Below are 9271 nucleotides of genomic sequence, written 5' to 3'. Positions count from 1 at the left end.
TCCGATTTTCTACAATAAAAGCTCTGATAAAACATTCCGCTGTTCTCAAATATCTTAATTTAACAAGAATAAAGAAAATCAATCAGTAATAAATAAATATAATAATAAAACTATTAACAGTTATTTAACCTTTAACATGAACATAAATCAAACGTAATAATTTTTTCTGGGTACATGATACCATACAGCATCCATATCAAACTTTCATATCAAGGCGGGGGCCTCAAACTAGTGTCCTGCGGGCCACATTTGGCCCACGGGCCGCATGTTTGAGACCCCTGATTACAAGGCTTATATAAGGCTTTCAATTATTTGTTTTTTTCGGTCCAATATGGCTTTTTGAACATTTTGGGTTGCCGACCCCTGGCTTAGACAATAGAAAGAGTGTTTGAGTGTTTTGAAGCAGGACTGTTCCGTGACCCTGACCAGCAACTCCCAGCGCCACAGGTCTTGGAGGTGCCTGGGGGCCAGCAGTGACCTTGCTTCTCCCCTTAGAGTTGCACGACCATGTAGTAGGGACCTCCTAAAGAAAATAAAAAGAGAGGATGGTTAACTGCATATTCAGAGTGGAGCGGCAGGTCACTGGGTATGTTGTCTCACTCTCCTCGCGAGAAACTTTGAATTTTCTTGTCTCTTCTGTAATTCAAAGTGTTTTTACACGTGGCACAGGAGTTTGAACCTGACAAGGATGCTGAAGCAGAGTCGGGTGACTCATAAATCCAACATTGTCCATCTTCAGCTGAAATGTCTTGCCGCACATGTCCGATTTGGTGGCCAGGATGCTGTCGGAGAGCCTGCTACCAACTGTTCATCAGTTAGTGAAGATGGTTCTCTTGAATCTCCATCTTGGTCTTCAACTTCCCCTGTTGTGTTCACTGCATAGCGGTTCCGTTCTTTTCCTGCATGCGACGCCGCACAATCGGCGACCTTCTGGAAGGGATAGCGAAAAAGCAGCTTGTTGCCACGGCTTCCAGAGCTAACCAGGATGACACTGATGGGGTTGGTCTTGTGTCCACCCGTGGGGCCTTTGTATACGGCGATCCTCGGCTGGACGACCGACGATTTGGGCTCATCTGCGGAGCCGGCGATGGGTTGACCATGCTAGCTAAACATGTGAACGCCTGTTGCCAAATGTTGACACACATATCCTAAGGCTGTTTTTTCCTTGGACATCGACCCCTTATAAATATTTCATTTTGTCTATTTCTAGTGTCACTATTTTACTAATTTCACACCCCGTTGTCAAGTTCCTGCAGCTTCTCTAACGAGACGGTTCGGGTTTTGGTTAGGGGTCAAGGGTCAAAGGTTAGGGTTCATTCACAGGAACTTTATTTTCTTAACTAATTGTATAAAATGATACGTATCTTTAACGTATGCCGGATGTATTGTTGATAGGGGATTCAAAAAATCATTTTCCAGTCACAGCCACAATGTGAATTGACCCAGCCTGCATACTTTGCATTTGTCCTTGAAACATATATTTTATTCCTTGAAGTAAAATAATACATTTTAGTTCAATGTATTAAAAAAGGTTTTCATCCAATGTATTTTATACTAATTAGTGTGACCTAATTGTAGTTTGTCAACAGGTTCCACACAAATGAATTGGGTACACCTGACATATATTTGTTATTTCCTTTATTCATCGATATTCATGTAACATTTAGTTTGTTTGTCCATAATAAAAGCCTTAACAGACATTACGGTGCAGCATGGTTCAACACCAACAGTTGTAAACTGCTTTTATGCAGTCCAACAATACAACAGGCTTGCAGTTCTCCATTTTTTTTTGTAACAGCATCATAATCTAACCATAACAATGCGTGCTGCTGTCAACTTTCATTTGAATATTGTGGAGGGAATACCCTGAAATGTAATAATATGTATTAGCAAACATGTCAACTTGTGTTGCAACATTATTAGCCAACATGAAGAATTCTAAAGCACCTTGATGCAGCGTAAACAAATGAAAGATCCAACAAAACATCCCTGATTGGATGCTGTTTCATCATGTTTGCTTTATTCATACAGTTTGTGTTCCTTGGTTGAGAGTCTGCCAGCATCCAGCTGAAGGAAGAGCTTTTGAAATGCTTCCAAGAAGGTCTTCAGTTCCTTAGGATAACTGAGGTTCAGTGCATATATTACACCCATTAAGAGTACACATGCAGAGGTGATGTCCAACTTCAATACCCTCCATCCCTATTCCAACATCAGCTGGAGGAGTGGTGGCATCACCTCCCTCCACTTTGATGATGTAGATGCCAAGGGGAAGTCAGAATTAATGAAACGGTAAAAAAGTGGCAGCTGGGTTGCCAGAATTTGACCGTAAAAATAATGTTGTTCATGCATTTTCATTTACAGTAATACATTTTTGTTAGCGTTTATTTTACGAAAAAGACTGATGTTTGTTTCGAAATGTAACTGTAAAAAATCTTCTTTACTCGTACTCTTTAAAATCTTTTTTAACACGGCAATAAAGCGTATTTTACCAGTTCTTTAACATGAAAATACTTTAGGATAAGACAATCTCTTCCTGTATTCCTGTTGAAATTACTGTAATTCTGTACAAGTTTTTCTCAAAAATACTGAAGAAGTCATTTTCTCAATAAATCACACAGTTTTATTTTAGAAATAACATTTTAATTTAGAAATATAGATTGTGGATGGACAGTTTTGCGTATCTAAAATCTTGAGCATTTGCACTTGAAAAAGACAAAGATGTTGGGATTCCAGATGAAATTTCAAGATGAAGCTAAAATGCAGCATGACCTTTACAGGTTCATTCAATAATTTGGGCTTTTCTGTTCAGCATTTCAGTTCTTTTTGCAGATCTTACTGTTCTCTAACAAGGCAAAAAGTACAGAAATGTTCAACAGTTTGACTTGTTCATTCAAAGGTTTTAGAGAAGGTCAAATTAGGGAGAGACCTGGAGCCTGACCTCGCTGAGACCAACCCAGGACGCGCAGGACCTTTGCAACACACAGAGTCAACTATACAAATACAATTACTAGTTATCTACAGTTAATGATTGGCAACGATTTGAAGAACGTGTTTTCGTCTTGTTGATACTTTTGAAAGCGTTAAGCAAACTTTACGCAAGCTTTACGCAAACCCGTAAGACACCGCTACGGACATTACACGGACTATTATTATTATTTACCCCCCCCCCCCCCCCCCCTCCCTCAAATCACTGACTAGTGAAACGAGAATACCTAGTGGAAGAAGCAATACACGGGACAAAGATAAGGACACGGCAACAGCTGACGACATGGAAGAGATTAAAAAAACATTGAATTTTATGTCTGGTGAGCTTGCGAAGCTAACATCACAACAGGAACGACTAATTGGACTGGTGGAGGAAGTAAAAACCTTGAAGGCTATGCTAATGGAAAAAGACGAAGGATTATTGTGCTGGAGCAGAGGGTGGACGAATTGGAACAATACACGAAAAGAGACAACTTGGTACTAACAGGTCTGGAAACACGACACCGAACTTACGCACGAGCTACAGCTAACTTGGAGACAACAGAAGATGCACCACGGGAAGAAATACTGACACTGGAGCAACAAGTAGTGGGATTTCTGCACAGTAAGAACATAAGCATTCAAAGTGCTGATATATCTATCTGTCATGTATTACCCAGAAAGACAGAGAAGGAAAAACCGGCTATCATCATAAGATTTATCAGTAGAAAGCATAGGAATGATCTGTTAATGCAAGCAAAGAAACTTAAAGGTACAAATGTATACTTAAATGAGCACTTGACAAAGAAAAATGGGGACATTGCATTTTCGCAACATGGACCAGAAATGGCAACATATGGATAAGAGAACAAGAAGGGTCACAGCCGAGGATGATAAGAGACTTGAAAGACCTTGAACAATTTAGAAGAAGGAAATGAACAATTGTTGTTATAATTGATTGAAAGACAGGCTACGGACGATATGTTGTGGTGGTATATAGAAAATGGGCATATATTACAACATGGATGCATATATAAATATAGATATTGATATTATGAGTGAAATATATGATGTAAATGAGGGTATGAATAATAGTGCATTTATCACAAATTATAACTGTGCTTATATGATACACTATGATGCCAATAATGGAACTGAACAATGAATATAGACTTCCCTTCAGTGATTTAGACGATGATGGACTGATTGAGACCGTGGCAGACAGCGTGAGCAATGAACATCATCATTTTGAACAGCTGAATTTGGAAACTTTTGCATACACTGAACACAAGATGTATGATATAGACAATAGTATTGATTCAGAAAATCATCATTATAACACAATTAACTGGAGCTGTGACTACGACACAGATGAGACATTTACAGAAAAAAAAAATGAATGGATGGAACCTTTTCAGTCATACACTTCAACAGCAGAAGTTTGAGTAGAAACTTCACCAAAATCAGGGACTATTTAAAACAAATTCCTACCTTTAACGTGATTGCAATATCAGAGACTTGGTTGGACAGTGAGAAAGAAGCTGATGTTAGTTTAGATGGGTATGAATTATTTACCGCAAATCGGAGCAATAAGAAGGGAGGAGGAGTTGCCCTATTTGTGAGCAGTGATTTAAAGTATAAAAAAATTGAGCATATGTCAGTGCAAATAGAAAACATCATGGAATGTGTCACAATAGAAATAGATATGGGGGAAACCAGTAATATAATAATAAGTTGCATCTACAGAACACCGGGATCTTGTATAGATTTATTTAATGATAAACTTATTGAAATGTATCATAAGATGAATGATAGAAAAATGGTAATTGTCTGTGGTGACTTTAACATAGATCTATTAAACCCACATAAACACAATAAGACAAAAAGCTATATTGAATCACTGTACAGTGTCAATTTATTTCCTACCATATTAAAACCTAGTAGAATAACAACAGACACTGCAACACTAATAGATAATATATTTACCAATGCAATGGAGAAAAAAATAGTAAGTGGACTTCTTCTTAATGACATCAGTGACCATTTACCTGTATTCATAACAGTACAATGTTCATATGACACCCAAACACAGGCAAACTCTGATACCTACAAAATAAGATATAGAACAACTGAATCCATAGAAGCACTTAAGAAGGACTTAAGAGAGCAAAGATGGACAGGTATTTACTGAAACAATGACCCTAATAAAGCATACGAAGAATTTCTGGCAACTTTTACCAAATTATATGATAAACATTGTCCCATTACAACAAAAAAGAAGAAAATACAATGTGAAAAGCCTTGGATGACAAGGGGTTTGGAAAATGCGTGTAAAAAGAAAAACCTACTTTACAAACAGTTTCTGCAGTCAAGAACAAAGGAAGCTGAGAATAAATATAAAAAATATAAAAATAAATTAATTAGCAGAACCAATAAGAAGGATTACTATCATAGACAATTAGAAGAGCACAAAAATGACACACAGAGTTTATGGAAAGTGCTTAATAATATCATTAAAAAAAGAGTTACTAAATTATATTATCCTACTTACTTTACTAAAGAGAATCAGCCACATATAACCAAAGCTAATGAAATTACAAATGGCTTTAACAACTATTTTGTGAATATGGGCCATGACTTGTCAAAAGAAATTGTACACCCAACAGCAACTCAAGATGTAGATGAGAATATTATTAATGTAAATCCAAATACCATCTTCCTCAAGAAAATAACTGAAAGAGAACTGGATGAACTGGATGTGGTAAATACATGTAAAAACAAAAAATCACTTGACTATACTGGCATTGATATGCAATTAATACAAGAAGTTGTAGATTGTATAGCTACACCTCTGACCCATATCTGCAACCAGTCATTTCAAACAGGCATATTTCCTAATCAAATGAAAATAGCAAAAGTCATTCCAATATATAAAACCGGAAATAAACATATATTCGCTAATTATAGACCCATCTCTATACTTCCACAATTCTCCAAAATTTTAGAAAAGCTTTTTAACCATAGACTTGATCACTTTATAGAAACACAAAAAGTACTAACTGAACATCAATATGGGTTCAGATCAAAGTGATCTACGACATTAGCAGTCATGGAACTTACAGAAAAAATAGCGACAGCAATAGATAATAAGGAATATGCAATAGGTATTTTTATGGACTTACAAAAAGCATTTGATACTATTGACCACAACTTATTAATAAAGAAGCTGGAAAGATATGGGATCAGAGGTATAGCACAAAGGTGGTTACAAGATTATTTAAATAATAGACAACAATATGTGCAACTAAATGATAATAAATCTGGTCTACTTAATGTGACATGCGGGGTACCACAAGGTTCTGTGCTGGGTCCTAAATTATTTATGATATATATGAATGACATCTGTAAAGTGTCTAAGCTGTTACATTTTGTTTTGTTTGCCGATGACACAAATGTATTATGTACTGGTGGGGATCTGAAACATCTCCTGGTTACAGTGCAGAGGGAGCTTGGAACCATAAAAAGATGGCTCGTTAAAGGTGAAATTATCATTAAACCTACATAAAACCAAATCTATTATATTTGGAAACCATAAAAAAATAAAACAAACTCAAATTAAAATAGAGAATACTGAAATTGAACGAGTAAAGGAAAGCAAATTTTTAGGAATTATTGTAGATGACAAACTAAGCTGGAAATCACATATAAATCATATAAAAAACAAAATATCAAAAGTAATCGCAATACTACATAAACTAAAGTATATGTCACGCCCTGTGTGGGTTCGTGCGTGACAGTTTGTCTATGTTCCCTGTCTGGGCTTTGGTTTCCCTTTTGAACACTCTTATTTTGTATTGAACTTCCTGTCTGTGCCCTGTCTTCCTTCGTTGTCCCAATCACCCACACCTGTCCCTAATTTGTATTGGTCTATTTAGTTCAGGTGTGTGCGTCTCCCTGTGTTGGATCATTGTTAGTTTGTCCTACTGCTACCTGAGTTGCCTTTTTCTGCTGCCGCTATTATAGCTAAAATAAATATTATTTACCTGCTATTGGTCCTGCTCTCTGCATCCTGGGGTCGCACCGCAACACAGACATGCCGTACCGTGACAGTATATCCTCAATAAACATTCTCTACAATTACTATATCGAACTTTTATAGAGCCATATATTGTTTATGGCATTGAAATCTGGGGACACACCTACAAAACCATCGCACAACCAATTTACATGATGCAAAAGAGAGTAATAAGGATAATCAATCAAGCTGCTTACCAAGCACCAACAAGTAAATTCTTTTTACATTCGCAAATTGTAAAATTTTATGACCTAATTGATTTCAAAACAGCGCAAATGATGTTTAAGGTAAATAAAAACATGCTCCCAAATGTTGTCCAGGGGATGTTTCAGATTCGTACTAGTCAATATGATCTACAAGGAATGAGTGTGTATGCAAAAGGGAAAGTACGAACAAATGTAAAGCAGAGATGTATGTCAATCAAAGGAGTATATATATGGAATTATTTAGATTTAAAGATGAAAACTTGTGATACGCTAAATAGATTTAAACAACTATTTATAAACAATCTTATGAGTAAATATGAAAGGGAATCGTGGGTACCAGAAAGCAAGTTGTATACGGTATTGTAAAGACTACATAACAGTTGCTGTGAGCCAAGTTGCAACCATTCCAGTTGTTATGTTTACATCATGGTAACATCATTTATAGGCAGACAACATGAGGGGGGGGGGGGGTGATGTCGGGCATCTAGGTGAAGCTCTGGGAAGGGCGGGAGTGTGCTGTGGCCTCGTAAAGTGGACCCTGCCTTGTCTGGCCTTCCCTGGCTACTGGGGTGTGAGTCTGGGTCTCGGGTGCTTCAGCACACTTGCGTGGCTTGCTGCTCTCTGGCTGGGCCTCAATGGCCGCAGATGGCGCTTGGGGCGCCCGGGCTTGGTGGGTGCTTCTTATGGGAGCATTCCGTGTGGCCTCACAATAATGAGGTAAATGATGGTTGGACATCGGGTGTCACATTGACCACATGTTGGTAACATGTCTGTGGCACGAGGAAGAGGTCTGTTGGATAACAGAACAAACAATCCATCCAAATGTAGGCCCGCCCAGGGATCACACATAATTGTGGGTCCAGCCAAAATGGCTTCTTATTGGAGGGCAGCGGGGTGTGCGGGGACTGCTGGGGTGCTGGGCACTCGGTGGGTGCACTCAGGGGCTAGGGGGGTCGGGGCCAGGTGGGTTGACTGGCGGGGTTGGTGGTGTGCTTCAGCAATGTTCTGGGGTTTTGCTGGGGTGTCCGATGTTCCCACTCTTCTTTTGTTGTTTGTCTTATGTAAGATTCTGTGATTATATGTGTGAAAAAAAAACAAAAAACTTATTGAATTGGTAACTGCTATGGCGTGGAGAAGGGGTAGGATTTAATACGCTTTGCTTCTTCCTGCTCCTTTTCAGACATGTGTAGTAATGAGGTGTTGTGTGTATGCATGTATGTGTATGTGTATATATGTATATATATATGTATGTAGATATGTGTGTATGTATATGTATGTATATATGTGTGTATGTATATGTGTATGTATATATACATATGTATATATATATATATATATATATAAATAGATATTGTAAGTGTATATGTGAGAAAGAATAATGTAACATAGTATGCATGTCTGAAATAAATTAAGAAAGAAAGAAAGAAGAAATTAAGTGCACTAACAAATGCTATACTGCCTTTATAACCAGAACTTTTTGTGAATAGTGTATAGCAGGGGTCTCAAACACACGGCCCGCGGGCCAAATGTGGCCCGCAGGACACTAGTTTGAGGCCCCAGCCTTGATATGAAAGTTTAATGTTAGTGTGGCCTGCGCAAGTTTGATATGGATGCTGTATGGTATCATGTACCCAGAAAAAAATATTACGTTTGATTAATGTTCACGTTAAAGGTTAAATAACTGTTAATAGTTATCCTCCCTGTCCGTGTGGAAGTGGTAAGTTTTTGGCTATTTAAGTTTAAAGAAAATAACCTGAAGGCTACCGTTTAGGTTGCTAGCTCTCTAGTTTGCGAGTTAGCATGTGTCTCAAGACCCTGCAGTTGCGCAATATGTTGTAAATAAAAAGAGTATAAATGTGACTATAGTCGTGTTTTGTCATGTCTACAGGGCTCTAATAATGTTTTTTTCATTTTAATCTGAAAAAATAATTTGTCTACCCACCAACTATATGTGGTTTCTTAAGTTTTTATTATTTGCCGTTTTATTATTATTATTATATGTATTTATTTTTTACTGATTGATTGA

This window comes from Doryrhamphus excisus, chromosome 10, assembly GCF_030265055.1.
Source record: "Doryrhamphus excisus isolate RoL2022-K1 chromosome 10, RoL_Dexc_1.0, whole genome shotgun sequence".
NCBI lineage: Eukaryota > Metazoa > Chordata > Actinopteri > Syngnathiformes > Syngnathidae > Doryrhamphus > Doryrhamphus excisus.
Note: the sequence above shows the minus strand (reverse complement) of the source record.